Source organism: Vipera ursinii (assembly GCF_947247035.1).
Source record: "Vipera ursinii genome assembly, chromosome: 1".
Taxonomy (NCBI): Eukaryota; Metazoa; Chordata; class Lepidosauria; order Squamata; family Viperidae; genus Vipera; species Vipera ursinii.
The window spans coordinates 301,876,570-301,893,467 of record NC_139512.1 but is presented as its reverse complement, the minus strand read 5'-3'; the positions used below and the strand labels follow the sequence as shown (position 1 = coordinate 301,893,467).

Below are 16,898 nucleotides of genomic sequence, written 5' to 3'. Positions count from 1 at the left end.
TCCATCTGTTGCTTCTTGTTCTGCCTTCAGGCACTTTGGAGAAAAGCTTGACTCCGTCTTCTTTGTGGCAGCCCCTGAGATATTGGAACACTGCTATCATGTTCCCCCTCATCCTTCTCTTCATTAAACTAGACCAGGGGTCGGCAACCCGAAAAAGGAAAAGAGCCACTGGGAACCGGTTCCATCACACATAAAAAAAAGTGGGAGCCGCATGTGTGCATCCATGCACGCGCATGCGCAAAAAATGTTTCTTGCGCATGCGCGGACACGCGCGGTTGCCTTTTTTTTATGTGTGATGGAACCGGTTCCCGGTTGCATGACGGCGACGGCCTGTCTGCAAAGCTGCCGCTTCTGGCAGCCTGCAAACGTGCCGCGGCACCTTTCGCACTGCCCATTCCGAGAGGTGTGTGCGCACCTCCCCAAACCTCCCCAAATGTCAGCAGGTCTCCATACCTCCGCGCGAACGTTTGAGGAGGTTTGGGGAGGTGCGCGTGCACCTCTTGGAATGGGTAGCGGCCCCGCTTCTTGCAAAAGCTGCTGTGGGACGTCTGCAAAGCTGCCGCTTTTGGCAGCTTTGCAGACAGGCCGCGGCAGCTTTCCCAAGAAGCGGAGCCGCTGCCCGTTCTCGTGGAGGTATGGAGACCTGCCGACGTTTGGGGAGGTTTGGGGAGGTGCACGTGCACCTCCCCAAACCTCCCCAAACGTCGGCAGGTCTCCGGATGGCGGCAGCTTGGGAGAGGTGCACGTGCACTCTCCAAACCACTGCCATCCCGTTTGCACAGCTGCCGTGTTTGTCAATGTTTGACGAACACGGCAGGTCTCCGGATGGGATGGCGGCAGTTTGGCGAGTGCGCACGCACTCTCCAAACCACCGCCATCCCATTTGCACAGCTGCTTCTACTTCTTATACTTGTCCTTTTTACCTTTCAATTTATCAGAGAGTTGTTTATGCAGCCAGGCTGGTTTCTTTTGAGACCGTTTATTTTTTTCTTTGTTGGTATTGTGCTAGACGGGGGTTTCATTATCTCACTTTTCAAAATTTCCCAAGCTTCTTGAGTTGTTTTCCCCTTGAGGATTCTCATCCATGGAATCCTTCCCAAGCTCTCTCTAACTTTATTGAAGTCCAAGACTCTAGTTTGACTGTGTTCTGTTGTTTGTGCTTCCATAATGTTGAATTCCAATATTGCATGATCACTTCCCCCCAAGGTTCCTTTGGCTTCAACACCTTCTATCATTTCATCTCTGTTAATGAGGATTAGATCCAATATGGCTAATCCCCTAGTTCCTTTCTCTAATTTTTGGGAGACAAAGTTGTCTGCTAGGGACTTCCGGTGGCGACGCGACGTCGAAAGACAGCCGTTTTCGGCTGCCCGCTCCGCAGCTGTTTTTTTCCATCGTAAACAGCGCCGATCAGCTGTTTAGATGGATTTGAAGCCCCCTCCTTGGGAGAAGAGGAGGGGGTGAGGCCCCAGGTAGGGGTTGAGCTCTCCAGGGCCGGCTGAGCTGAGAGCTTGGGTGGCTGAAGGATGAGCCCCCCTGAAGCCTGGGTTGCTCCGAGCTGCACAGCGCCTCTGCTCTGGGATTTTTGGAGCAGAGCCAGGCGTTAGCAACCACCCCTGCCAAAAGGAAATACTTTTGATTATCAAGATGCAGGCAGAGCGGTACAGGAGGTCAAGGTGAAGTGGACTCTTTATTTTTACTCTCTAGCTCAATGGATTTTATAGCTTTAAAGTGAAAGTGTGTAATAAGTGAAAGTGGGGGAAGATGGCGGCTAAAACTTCTAAAGCTCTTCGGAATGCGGGGTCTTCCCTGGTGCAAGAGACCTCACTGCAAGCTTTGCTTCCTCCTGCATTTCCCTCGGTATTGACGCTTAAGGATTTACAAGACGCTCTTGGAAAGCATGCACAATTGATGTCTGATATGATGGATGAAAAGTTGAAAAAACTGGAGGAGAAATTGGAGGAGAAAATGGAGAAATTGGAGAAGAAGATGGAAGAGAAGCTGAGAGCAATGAGGGTGGACATCTTGTCTAAGGTTGAATCCGTAGCTGAATGTGTGCTACAGCTGGATATAAAAGTGGAGGATCTCAGTCAAAAGAACTCTATATTAGAAGCAAAGGTATTAGAAAATGAAAATATAAGGGATAAAATGGACAAAGAATTGAGCCTTGTTCAGTATAATCAGATGCAGTATGCTATTAGAATTAGGGGTTTAAAGGAGAATGGTAAAGAAGATTTAAAGCAGCTGATTTCTGAGGCTCTGGAAGGGGTACTGGGCCAGTCAGCATCTGAAATTGAGGGAAATATGGACAAAGTTTTTCGTGTAAACTCATGGATTGCAAGACAGAGGAAGTTACCCAGTGATGTGGTGGTCTATTTTACAAAGAGAGTAATTAGAGATGAAGTCATTCAAGCTGCTTATGATACTAATTTGGTAGTGGCTGAGCAAGAAGTTTTGGTTTTAAAAGAGATCCCTCCGAAGATCCTAAGGAGAAGGAAAGATTTTGCATTTCTAGTACAGGAACTTAAGAAACGTGACATTAAGTTTAGATGGGAGATTCCAGTTGGGTTGGTGGCGACGCACGAAGGTAAAAGACATCGTTTGGTTACTGTGGCTCAGGCACGTGATTTTTATAGTAATGTGTTAAAAGCAACCCCCCTATCATTTTTGGAAGCTGCAAAAGGATACGGTGTGGGAAAGCTTCAAGATGTTGCAGATAGACAGACAGAGGACAATGGTGTTGGAGGGGATCAAGCCACAGTCTCATCGGTTGCTGCAGGAGGCCAGAAGATGACGCATGCCGCCCTAAGAAGAGTGAGACGAGAGCAAGAGCAAGACCAGCAGAAAGTTATGGAATCTTCAAAGTGTGCTTACAGTGAAGATGTGGGAGGAGAGCGGTTTAAAGAAGTTTTGGGGGTCATGACAGAGGTGCTCCAAAAGTTTTGGGGCGTTAAGATTGCTGATTAAATTTTTAGATTAGAATGTCAATGGAGTAAAATTATTATAGAGGAGAAAGAAAGTTTTTTCCCTCTTTTTTAATATTTTATACAATTTAAGATTGATGTTATTTGCTTGCTAGAAAAGTATATTAGGGTTATGGACTTAAAGTATGTGTTGAACTAAGAATGGGTATGTAAGCTCCTAATTAACAACAAGTTGTCTTAGAGATTGCCTAATTTTTTTTTTATATACTCTTTTTATTTGAACTTTTATTTGAACTTAAGGATGATTTGGAACTGCGAGACATTTCGCGTGATACATGCAAGAACTATTTTTGATTATAGTTTAGTTTGGTTGGAGATTATTAAGATTAACAGAGATAAGCGCTTTTGGCGCGTAACTGAGAATTTGTTTGGAAATTAGAGAAAGGTGGGAGAATGCAAATAGCAGGTGAAAGTTTTTTTTTCTTTTCCCTTTTTTTAAATTAATATGAATAAAGACTGGGATTAAGAAAATTTATTTTGAGTAAAGATCTTTTTCTGTTTTCCTCTTTTTCTTTTCTACTTTATTTGTAATATTAATATTTTTGTACTCATTTTATATGAGCTAGAGAGAGATAGAATTTATAGTTTATTGTTGATAACATAGGGGTGTTTATCTTTGTTTTTTTGATTTTATGCCCTGTATTTAGCTCTGGGAAGTCGGGGGGCGGGAGGAGGGAGTGGGGGAGAGGGATAGGGGTGGGGGAGGGGGGATTAAAGTCAAAATGTATTGTAAAACTTTTTAAATAAAAAAAAGTTGTCTGCTAGGTTTGTTAGGAATCTGTTTGATCTTCCACTTGATGCAGAGTTTGTCTCCCAGTTGATGTGAGGGTAATTGAAATCCCCCATTACTATTGTGATGTGCTTCCTATAGTTAGCTGATTAGCAAAAAGTTCATCTATTTCCTCTCTTTGGTTGGGTGGCCTATAGTATACACCTATGGCAATGTCATTTTTTTCTCTTTTTATATTGACCCAAATGCATTGAAGACAATTTTCATCATTGTTGTGCTCTATTTCTGTAGTGATGTAGTTATTTCTTATATAGAGAGCAACTCTACCTCCTCTTTTATTAGGTGTGTTTATTTTAAATAATTTAAATCCCTCTAGCTGTGTGTTCCATTTGTGGGTTTCATCCCACCATGTTTCCGTAATGGCAACAATGTCATATCTGCCCTCATTTACATGAATTTCTAGTTCACCCTGTTTACTGCTCATACTCTGTGCGTTGGTGTCTATAGTAGGTATGAGCAATCAATAAATTATATCTCAACATCGTAATCTTACCTTAGAATCAGGACCTCTACCTTCTGTTTTGACTTTTCCTTTCCTCCTTCATTCATTGGCACTGCACTGCACATGTATTTGGTTAATGCAAAATGAGAAAATATGATTTTTTTTAAAAAAAAGTCAAATAATTTCCCATTTCTGATGTAAAAGAAAAGGGTTATATTGAATGACATAGATGACCTGCAAAACTCCAGAAGACACCATGACATCAAAGCATTAGGCCATTTTATGGCCACTCAGATTTTTTTTTTCAGACCAGATATTGTGGCCTTAATTTATGCTGAAGGCAACAAAGCACTAAAACCAATCTGCAGATTTCATGACTCCCTTGGATGACCCCTTCAGAGAAGCGGGGGGGGAGGGGGAGAGAGCAGAAGATAGTGAAAGAGAGTGGCAAGTTTCTCAGGAATCAGCACTTGGCACACAGACATTGCCAGGAGCACCTCTTTCTGTTCCTGACTGTAAGCCTGAACCTGATACAGAAACCTGGCTTCCAAGTACATAGAAATGCATTGCCACTATATTTAAGAGTGACAGAGATTTCTGGGAATTAGAAGTCTACATAGTGAAATTATGCACATAGCAGGTTTTGCAACAGCTTTGCTTTGCTCTGACTGTTTCTGGATGGAATCCAGGAGCTTCTGGAATATAAGCTTCTGGTGGAGAAAAGCCACATGTTAGAACAGCTGTAGCTGGTGTGGAAAGCTCTGTGCCTCATACATCTGCTTCCTACAGGGATTGCAATTCCTTGATCTCTACCATAAACTTGTTAACCTTCTTTTACTTCAGCCACTGAAATTGGCTGTTCCATATCTTGTGCACTTGGACTCTAGACTTTTTTCCTATTGATTATTGTGTCTAACTTCAGTTGTTTTCATTCTGTACACACAACATAGGGATGGGACAACCCAATATGAAAAGGAGGAAGGAACAAAGAACATGCATGCATATCTAAATGCTTCTTCTTAGCTTTTATAATTATAAAATTATAAATTCCCCACTAGCAGGTTATAGCATGTCCTGGTGCCATATAGCTATAATTCTGCTAAAAATAAAAGTAAACACTATGCCTACTCTCATTGAAATGGTACAACACTGTCTTCATTACTGTTGTTTTGACATAAAATATTATTATTTTCCCACAAGTCATGAATGGGGAAATGACCTCTATGTCCACATATTGCTAATATTCTACCACTGCAATGTTAAAGTAGAGATGGTGTACTGTACTTGCCAACTTCTCTCCTGTCACAACATAATAGACACCAGAAGATTCCCAATTGTTTTTTTAACTTGCCAACTCTGCCTTGAGGTCTCAGCCATTCTCTGTCTCTAGTCAAGCTGCTGCACACATGGTGGATTAATTCTAATATAGTATTAAGAGGCTATTAACTAGAATCAGAAAATTAATAGAGGACATAGCATTTAAGCAAATAGTCAGGATTTCCATAATAAGGGAACTCACTTAAAAGGAAATTAGTGCACGTAGCTTTTCTAAATCAAATACCTGACCAGGAAAAAGCATATAGCTTTATATATCCTCAGGCTGGTGGCTTCAGCTTCCTTCTTCTGGGAGAAGCATGTGGTAGTGGCTGTTTGTTCCTCTTTTTTAAACTGCCAGAGGGGGTGTGTTCTGTGGGTGGAGGTGTGCTCTGATTGGGTGGGGGATTAAGTGTGTTCTGATTGGGTGGGAGTGTGTTTTGAATGGTGGGTGTGTTCTGATTGGGTGGGGGTGTTTTGAGTGGATGGGCTGGTCTCAGCTGCCAGCCTTAGACCTGAGCTGGTGAGTTTTGTTGCTTTTGTTCTATCTAAGGATGTCAGGCTTAGTTCAGTGCAACACTTGTTTTGCAGCTGTCTTTCGCAGTACCCTTTCAAACTTGGAAACTGTCCTATCTGTAAACAAATCACTATACAAGGACAGATTATTTATCTAGGGCCTGTAATCCATGCTCTTCAGGCAGAAATTAGGTGTCCAGTTCAGCCCTTCTATTCTATTCTATTGAGCCTCCATGCTATCTGCCCCCTCTGCCACAAAGATCCTGCAGGAGAAGGGAAGTGTGGACAACCGTGGGATCCAGCAGGGTGAGAGCTGTGAACCATAAACACAAAGCTTTTGCTGTGTCCCTGCACAACAGATACAGTGCCCTTGCTGACCTTAATAGGGACATTAAGGAGACTGGTAAAGGTATTTGTGATGATAACTCAAATAAGCAGGGGATTGTGGTCCAAGATGAAGAACTTGTTTTCGACAGGGAGAAGTGTGAATCAGGTATTACACATCATTCATGCAAGAACAGAAAGGCATCCAAAAAGAGAAGCCATCTCCTGGTTGGTGATTCAGTTATAAGGGATGCAAGTTTAGGAAAGGCCACAGAGGTTTCAAAAGAGGTCAGGTGTCTTCCAGGTGCTACTGCCAGTAGGGACAAGAAGCATATTTCTAAAATAATCAAGAATGTCAGAAAGGACTGTGATGTGGAGACTATTGTACATCTTGGTACTAATGATCTGTCCCAAAAAGATGTACTCTCTCTGGGCAGAATGATTTTCAGAGCTTGGGGCAGGAACTTAGCAGAATAGGCTGTAGGCTTACTTTTTCAGAGGTTTTACCAGTGTATAAGGAGCAAAATGGAAAAGGCCAGTGTATAGCACAATTCAATATGTGGCTAAAGGAGTGGTGTAAAGAGGAAGGATTTATATATATTAGTCATGATGTCTGTAGCTGGTCCAATGAAAAAATGTATAAAAGAGATGGTTTGCATCCATCAAAGAAAGGGACAGAGTTGCTTGGGTATAAATTCACAAACTTTCTGGAGGAATATTTAAACTAAACAGCGGGGACAGTGAGTTAATTGATGCAGAACATCCCTGTCCCCAGCAATATAAAAACTATAGGGCTATCAGTGCATGTAACATAGATGTGTGTGTGGACAAGAATATCAACCTTGCTGTCAAGCAAAATCAAGCTTCTAACAGCGAGTGCCACACAAACTGCACTAACCAAATAGGTGGTAAGACAATAGGGGAACTCAGGCACCACACAGGTCATGTAGAAAGTAAACACAGTGTCAATCATAAAGGACTCAAATCTCTATACATCAATGCACAGATTATGAGCAATAAACAGGGTAAACTAGAAATTCAGGTTAATGAGGGCAGATATGATATTGTTGCCATTACAGAAACATGGTGGGATGAAACCCACAAATGGAACACACAGCTAGAGGGATTTAAATTATTTAAAAGAAACAGGCCAAATAAAAGAGGTGGAGTTGCTCTCTATATAAGAAATAACTACATCTCTACAGAAATAGAGCACAATAATGATGAAAACTGTAAACTTGAATGCAAGTGCAACTGTAAACTTTGAACCAAGTGGAAGATCAAACAGATTCCTGACAAACCTAGCAGACAACTTTGTCACCCAAAATGTAGAGAAGGGAACTAGGGGATTAGCCATTTTGGATCAAATTCTCACTAACAGAGATGAAATGATAGGAGTTGAAGCCACAGGAACCTCGGGAGGAAGTGATCATGCAATATTGGAATTCAACATAATGGAAGGACAAGCAATAGAATACAGTCAAACTAGAGTCTTGGACTTTAAGAGAGCTAATTTCAATAAACTTAGAGAGAGCTTGGGAAGGATTCCATGGATGAAAATCCTCAAGGGGAAAACAACTCAAGAAGCTTGGGAAATTTTGAAAAGTGAGATAATAAAAGCCAAGTCTAGCACAATACCAACAAAGAGGAAAAATAAGAGCTCTCAAAAGAAACCAGCATGGCTGCATAAAGAATTTCTGATAAACTGAAAGATAAAAAGGGCAAGTATAGAAAGTGGAAAGAGGGGCAAATAGCTCGAGCCTGCAAAGATGCAGTGAGGAAAGCTAAGGCTCAAAATAAACTAAGGCTTGCGACCAAAGTCAAAAATAACAAAAAAAAGCTTCAGTGAGCATCTAGAGGAAAACAAAATCATTACTAAAAGCCAACATGAGTTTGTCAAAAACAAATCATGCCAGACAAATCTTATTGCATTCTTTGACCAAGTGACAAAATTAGTGGACCAGTGGAATGCTGTGGATATAATTTACTTGGACTTCAGTAAGGCATTTGATAAAGTAGATCACAAGGTACTACTTGATAAGACAGAAAAATGTGGGTTAGACAGCATCACCACCAGATGGATTCGTAGCTGGCTGACCAACTGTACACAGCGTGTGGTCCTCAATGGAACCACATCTACATGGAGGGAAGTGTGTAGTGGGGTGCCCCAGGGCTCTGTTCTGGGCCCAGTGCTCTTCAACATCTTCATCAACGATTTGAACGAGGGGATAGATGGGGAACTCATCAGATTTGCAGACGACACCAAGCTGGCAGGAATAGCCAACACTCCAGAAGACAGGCTTAAAATACAGGAGGATCTGGACAGACTTGAACACTGGTCACTATCTAACAAAATGAAATTTGATGGTGAAAAAAGTAAGGTTCTACATTTAGGCAAGAAAAACCAAATGTACAGGAATAGTATAGGGGTTACCTTGCTCAATAGTAATAACTGTTAGAGGGATCCTGGAGTTCTAGTGGACAATCACTTAAATATAATCAAGGAGTGTGCTGCAGCTGCCAAAAAAAAGCCAACACAGTGTTACTCTGCTTTAACAGAGGGATAAAATCAAGATCACGTGAAGTACCCATACCACTTTACAATGCCTTGGTAAGGCCACACTTGGAATACTGCATCCAGTTTTGGTCACCACGATGTAAAAAAGATGTTGAGACTCTAGAAACAGTACAGAGAAGAGCAACAAAGATGATTAGGAGACTGAAGACTAAAACATATAAGGAACGGTTGTTGGAATTGGGTATGTCTAGTTTAATGAAGAGAAAGACGAGGGGGGAACATGATAGGAGTGTTCCAATATCTAAGGGGCTGCCACAAAGAAGACGGAGTCAAGCTATTTTCCAAAGCGCCTGAAGGCAGGACAAGAAGCAACGGATGGAAATTAATCAAGGGGAGAAGCAACCTAGAATAAGGACAAACTTCCTGACAGTTAGAACAATTAATCAGTGGAACAACCTGCCTCCAGAAGTGGTAAATGCTCCAACAGTTTTTAAGAAGAGACTGGACAGCCATTTGTCCGATCAGGTATAGATCCGATCAGGGGGTTGGACTAGATGACCTCCTAGGTACCTTCTAACATTATTATTATTATTATTATTATTATTATTATTATTATTATTATTATTATTGTTGTTGTTGTTGTTGTTGTTGTTGTTGTTGTTGTTGTTGTTGTTGTTATTATTATTGTTGTTGTTGTTGTTGTTATTATTATTATTATTATTATTATTATTATTATTATTATTATTATCCCAGAATTCCTCAGCCACCATGCCTGGCTGAGGAAATCTGGGAGTTGAAGTCCACAAGTCATAAAAGGACCAAGTTTGGAGACCCCTGACTTAGACTTATACACCACTTCACAGTGCTTTACAGCCCTCTCTATGTGGTTTGCAGAGTCAGCATATTGTTCCCAACAATCTGGGCCCACATTTTACCAATCTTGGAAGGATGGAAGACTGAGTTAGCCTTGAGCTGGTGAGAATAGAACTGCCAAACTGTTGGCAGCTGGCAATCAGCAGAAGTAGCCTGAAGTACTGCATTCTAACCACTGTGCCACCATGGCTCTAATGTATATTCCTTCATCTCCCAAAGCTCTAAACCCACAGAAGACTATTGTCATGTGGTTTCCTCTTGAGGAGCAACTATTTGGAGCACTTTAGGTTATCTCAAGTCCTCTCCTTATCTAGAGAGGAATTATGAAGAGCTGAGTCTTCTTGCTGGGTCTTTATGCTGTAGTTGTTGAGCCATATTCAGTTTGCCATTTCTTCCCTGGAAGTCCATTAAAATGAAAAAAACCCCTAATAGATTGCTGAGTAAAAAAAAATTGGCTTTCAACATGATATAGTAAATTGGATTTTTATTGTGAATCATATTCTGGGTCCCCATTATTTAAACTATGTACCATTTTTTTTCTGTAGTTATGCTCTCATAACCTCCCAGGAATCGTTGTGGCACTTAATTTATTATAACTAAAACTTTGGGGAATCATGGTTCTGCTTCATCAGATACATAACTCATAGAATTACTGAACTGTGGAGTTCAAAGAGATCACAAGGATCATATAGTTCAGTCCTCTGCATTGTGCAGGAAAACCAATCAATCCATCTTTGAGAGATAACTGTCCAGTCTCTTCTGAAAATCCACCTGGGATTGAGAACATGCAACCTCCATAGCAGTAGTGTCCATAGTGTGTGTTTTAAAAAATGCCACATGACAATCAGAGAATTGCACTCAAAGCCCCACCTCTTGCTACATGTGTATAACATTAACAACTTTGCAACCTGGGTAGGCCTTGAATCACAATGCCACAAAAACAATGTTGCCTGTTTTGACCTCCTGCAGATACTCCATGCACCAGAACCCACTAAAAATAAAAATTTTGCATTCTCATTAAAGCAGTCAGACTCACTTAACTTGATCTGTAACTGGTTCTGTAATGTATTGGCCTCAATTGTTAATATCACTTGCTTAATGTGTCACCTTAATTGCTGTATAGGATTGCTTAATGGTTTCTGTTACTGCAACGCAGACTGTCTGTCTCCAAGCTGATAATTATGTTTGGGGCGGGAAACTGTTACTTTAAACCTATTGGTTGCCACCTAGAGGCAAACTGCATATATAGCTGTTCAGCAGCCTCTAGGGTTGCTTCTGTTGTGAGTTAATAAACATGGTTGCTGTTTCAACACTCTGCCTCGTCAATGCCTACCTGAATTAAGAACATAACAGATTCTTTCTATCATAGTCTTTACTGCTGCATTTTCTAATTGGGTCCTTGCTGAGAATTCAGGGACCTGCAGTCCAATACATCCAACCCTTCTGGAAGGAAATTGGTTTGGTAATTGCTGCATTAATTTTTTAATCAATGGAGGACATGCAGGTAATGCACAAATCACCAACTAAACAGTGAAGCAGAGATGTTCTCACTTACTCAACTTTTTACATCAGAACAAAATGGTGGTTCCAATAGAAGAGAATATAGGTAGTTTAGGGTTGAGTCCCTGATGTTCTCTGAGCTTGCAGACATTTAATTAGATAACTAGGTAAAATCAGCAGTGTGAGTGAGTGTGGAGTTTACTTCCTTTTCTTTCCTCCTTAGCTTTTTAATTATCTTTTTTGAATAGTATGAAAATATGGTTTCATTCTATGTGTCTATTGATGGTTGATTTGTCTGAATGCCAAGCTTCCAGGAGTATCATGAAGGATTCAATATTAGTCAGATTACCAGTCCTGTTTTTTATCCTTATCCTATTAACTAGAAGCCAGGTTGTGTAGTTAAGTAATGACATCAATATCTATTATTTGTGAATGTTGAACCCAATTGAAAAAAAGCAACCAATCAAACCAATAATTAAACAGTAGTGGAAGACACAATGTTGTTGAAATATTTTTTTAAGACATTGACTAATCAACTGTAAAGTTGGATTCTTTAGATTCATAGGGAACATTTTTATTTCACTGGTGAATTAACTGTTTTAATTAACTGCAGTTCAATAATTATCAGCTGGGTTGTAATTCATTAACAAGTCATTTAGGAATGGAGTTATGAGTAAACTCTGAGGCTACGAAAGAAATTGGAGTGTTTCAAAACTTGACAAAGGGAAAAAGAAGGGTGGGCTTTTCAGTCTTATCTGGCTAAAGGGCGGTTAGCCCTTCATTTATGTAATTCTGGGAGAAAGAAGTTCAAATAATTCACAGAGCATCTACTTTAATGAATTCAATAATAAACGAGGGGTGGAGTTTTGCTTATTATTTAATGCCCCTTTTTCCTGGCATTAAACACAATTAAAGGAAATGAATCTTATTTTCTTGATGGCATGTTGTGGTTGGGAACTTGAAGGAACTTTTTTTTAAAAAAAGGTAATTAATGAGTTAAGAAACATTGGAAAAAAAGACAATACTTGATCTTCAGACTTGGTCCATGTAGAAGAGAGGAGTGAGAAAAAACTTGCTTACAAAAATGTAATTTGCATCTAAAGTGCAAGTTTGAAATGGGTATAAGGATTCTACCTAGAGGAAATTTCTGAGGATTTATGGAGAAAACAAAAAACTTGATTCATGTAAAATTTATTTGAATCTCCATTTAGAATCTACAAAATCTATTAATAGTTCGGTGTCCATGTTGTGCTCTGGATTTTATTCTAATTGCACAAATAGGGGCAACCTCTCTGGGTTTGGCTAAAAATGAGTAATAAACCAATTGGTAGATAAATTGATTATTTTTTTCAAAATACTTTTCCTTTCACTTTGTACCTCTCCAAACAGCAGAAGCAGGCAATCTAAAGATAACAGTGTCAAAAAGTGTATTAAGGAAAACTGCATGCTGATAATGTAAACAGATATTCATGTCTTTATTCAAGAAAATTCACACCCTAATGTAGAAATTAGATGGAATGGATTTACTGGCTGAATATAATATCTGAAATGGACAAAAAAATAGGTTGAAATTTGAGGTGAGGGCAAAGCAAGCAGAACCTCAAAAGAGAACAGTTTCAAGGTTTTTTTCCCCCCAAATGGTTTTAGTTACAAAGTAATAGTGACTATCCTTTATATTCCTTATTTATGGATTTGTGGTAGAGCTAACTATCCAGTTAGTGTCTTCCAGCAGCCATTTTCTTCCCTTGTAGTTTACTAGATCATGACAAATATCAAGCAAATGTTTTGCAAGATGGAGGAAGGGAGCTGAGATGTTATCTACCAAAATTAACTGCTATTTTTTTCCCACTAAAGGCATTATTGCTATATTGCCATATCATGAAGAAATTGTGTTGCTCCAGGAGCATTCTGGGCAGCAAATTACAGTCACCATTTAGTAGGAATAAAGTTATTTTTTTCAAAGTTTAGAAAAAAGAAATCTAGATACTTTAAAAAAAATCATGCTTCTAAAAGATTAATGAAAAAACTTCCCAACTGCCAGCTTTTTCACTTGCTTTCATCGTGACCACTGAATTTGAAATGGGCCATTCCATTGCTGCCTTATGTCTGACCTTTCTGAGGTTCTTTTTAAAAGGCCCTACCCAATGGCATTAATCTAACCTCATTAACCGTTTTGGAATTAGGCATTTTAAGGAGGCCTATTGTGGCAGAAGGCCTTTTAAAGCTATTACAGCTACAGTTTTGCTGCTGCTTTACATAATTTTGATACCGATAATTTGTTTTCTTCATTATCATAGCTGTGATAGTCATGCGGTTAACTAACTAGAACTTCTGTGTGACAGTAAGGCAAGATACAAAATATTAAAATAAATATAACAGTTGGCCTCCGGTGGTTAGCAATAGATTGATCAACAAAGAATGATAAACCACACACGGCACTAATTGCATTCTGTTTATTATGCCCTTTGCACAGAGTTAATTTCATTCTTGCTTACTGTCTTTTAATACAATAAGTATTCTATCAGCTGGGTACTTCTCCTGTGCACTAGATTAATTAGTTGCTGACATGTTAGCTATCCTTTCCTGCAAACTGCTTACATTGTGATAGGGAGCCAGTGGTTGAGTATGATTATAGCAATCCAGTAGTGGTTAAGATTATTTATTTATATATTATATTTAGAAACTGCCTATCTCCCTCATAGAGTGATTCTGGGAGATGTACAAATAGATGTTAAAACACAAAAGCTATAGATAAACATTATACTAAAACAGTTAAAATAATTAAAATTAAAAATATGAGGGAGGGCTTCAGAGTAGTAACCAGCCACATAGTTTCGTGTTCCTCAGTGAGCCCCAAGTGAGCTAGCAGAGCCAGCAAGGCTAGGACTCCAAGCATTTCTGCAAATCCAGGACAGTGGGTGCCTTCGCACTCTGGGAGGGAAATGTTCCAAAGGATGAGGGCGATGGCTTTCTTCCTGGACCCTGCCAATTGAAATTCTTTAATGGATGCAGTTTTTAGTATACCTTCCCTGCCTGATCAAGTGGGACAGGCTAAAGTAATGGGACCAAGATGGGTAATGAGACCAGCAGGTAATCTGGCCCCATGCAACTGAGGGCTTTGAAGGTAATAAGCAACAGCTTGATTTGGGCCAGGAAGCAGCTGTAATGGTGCTTTGCTGCTCTTACCACGACAAGGTAGGTCTTAATAGCACCTGTAGCTTATATTCAGTCAGATTCGTCCTTTATTTTCCTCCAGCAGCACTCTAGGTGTCTCTCGATCCTTTTCAACTCCATCAACTACTACTCCTCTGCAGGGCTATGCAGCAGACCATCAGGCATTTCTCCCAATGCCCTTTAAAACCTAGTTGGGTCCATCAGTCACTGGGGAAAACCAATTTAATAGGTCCAGCTTTGCTGCGGAGGCGGGTAGCATAAAAGAATCCAAAGCCATCAGCGCATCATCTGACTAGGATCAAGGGACCGATACATGTGATCTCTCAGATCCCATTGCCACTGCTCCAACAAGAAAACCATGGGAGAGATCCATGGCCATTATGGAGGCCATGAACTGAGCTGCTTCAGAATCCCATCCCATGTTTAAATCCCCCTGAACCAGTGGTAGCATTCAGCCGATTCGCACCAGTTAGGCAGAACCAGTAGCTAGTTTTTTTGTTGCCCACACAGAGAACCGGCTATCCACATATTTGAATCCCACCGCTGCCCAGGACCATGAGTCTGGAGATCTCTACAGCCAATCCTGAGATGGTTTCCAACCCCTCAGGCATGAAGGCTGTTATGTAGCAGGGAGGCTGGTACAATAGGAACAACCCCAAAAGCACCGGTGAGCTTAACTTCAGAAACAGATCTCACAACCAACTACTTGTGGAACAGGATTGCTGATGAAAACGTATTCCCTACCTTTTCATTTTATAAAAGCTGTAAAACCTTAGTTTTCTAATTTTACTCTGCAATGTGTCTGAATGTTTATCATTCCTCAGTGGCCATGGTTTTATTTGTAACTTTATTTGCTACTGTTAGTCCCCCCCCCCCCGTAATATTGCTTTGTTATTTTAATATTCTTACTGAAAGAAGGAAATATAAGCTTTTTAGAATTCCTCTGGACTGAGCTGCATATAAACCCCAGTAAATCAATCAATTAATCACTATGTATATAATAGTGCTGCAAGTCATCCTGCATCCATGTACAATACCATACAAGAGCCTTTATGATCCACATAAAATGTAGTATGACATTTAAATTTTGAAGTAAATCCAACTGTCTCCATTTAATCAAATTAAAAAAAATCATGCTGGTATGATTGTAATAAAACTTAGAGGATTATTAACATTTCTGTTTAAACATTTATTAGAAGGGTAGCATTTTTTCATTGGTTTTCCAGTTTTGTAATTCTTCATAGACTTACATGTATATTATGGCATACTCCGCAAAGATGTATATCATAAAATATGTCCTAACCTTTAGGTTGTTATTGCACATTTTAATTTTATGTAAAATATTATATACACATCACTATTAGTAATTCCTACTCATTTCTGTTTACCAAATTATATAATGATCCAAACATGGATGCCTTACTTATTTGCAACAGAATACCACATTCATACAAGACACATTTTTACTTCTTGTAGCACAAGTTAGCAAAATAATATTAAGTTTAAAACTGTGGCTTCTCTGTAACTTCTTTTTTCACAATTCTAATGAAAATACTTTTCCATGTTCACTCCAGTTCATCAAAGTCAATAACATAAAATATTTTGCTTTAATTTTCTATAGGGCTCCCAAAGGGTATTGCCTTTTTAAACTCTAATCCATTCATTCTCTAATAAAAAAAGTATTTTGTTATATCACTTCAGAAAAAGTTTCACTTAATTAGAGGCAAGAAAGCCAAAACACAAAAAAACAGGGATTAATATATATCTGTGTTTGCCTTAGGGGTTCATTTGATTCAGCCAAATACCATCTCTTGAGGCAGAGTTAAGAATGGGATGAGTGAATTTTTATTTCCTCAGGATAGAACCAACATATCTGAATTTACTTCATTCTCTTGCTGCACTTCAACAAAGCTCTATTCCTGCAGTGGTGGTCTTTTGAAGCACCAGGTGCAGCAAAAGATGCTTCCATGCAGCCTAGGATAGAAACAAACCTTTTATCTTTTATATGAAGCACCATGATACTGGATTCAGGGACTGACAAATCTACTGTCAAATCAGATTGATTCTTGCAAGCAGATCATAAGTGATCACCTCAATTGTTGTTCCTCTGTAGAAAGCCACAAAGATTACCTTGGAGAAATTATGCAACACCAGTTACAAAAACATGGGAAATGAAGGAAGCATGAAAAAGAAACTTATGGTGGCTGTGCTCAAACACTTTCAGGTGTAAGAAGGAGGGAAGGCAAAACACAGTTATGGTTTCAAGATTCTGTGACTATAGCTCACATCAATATTGTTCCAATCAAATTGGTGGAGTCTGTTTCCTGACTTGGATTTCCATGAAGGGCCTACAGTCCTAGGGATTGAAATGTATAGATTTTAGATTTAAGTTCAGCAGAGTGATTCCGTGTAAATCTACCTGTCACTACCAATTTGTCTTCTTGAACTGATATGTTTTGTGAG

At 39.6% G+C, this 16,898-nt stretch overlaps 1 protein-coding gene across 1 annotated transcript in view; it reads left to right on the top strand.

Moving 5' to 3' along the window:
- ALK (ALK receptor tyrosine kinase) overlaps positions 1-16,898 on the top strand; it is a gene marked incomplete at both ends in the record, with an annotated part of 722,117 nt that overhangs the window by 317,738 nt on the left and 387,481 nt on the right. The window lies entirely within an intron of this gene.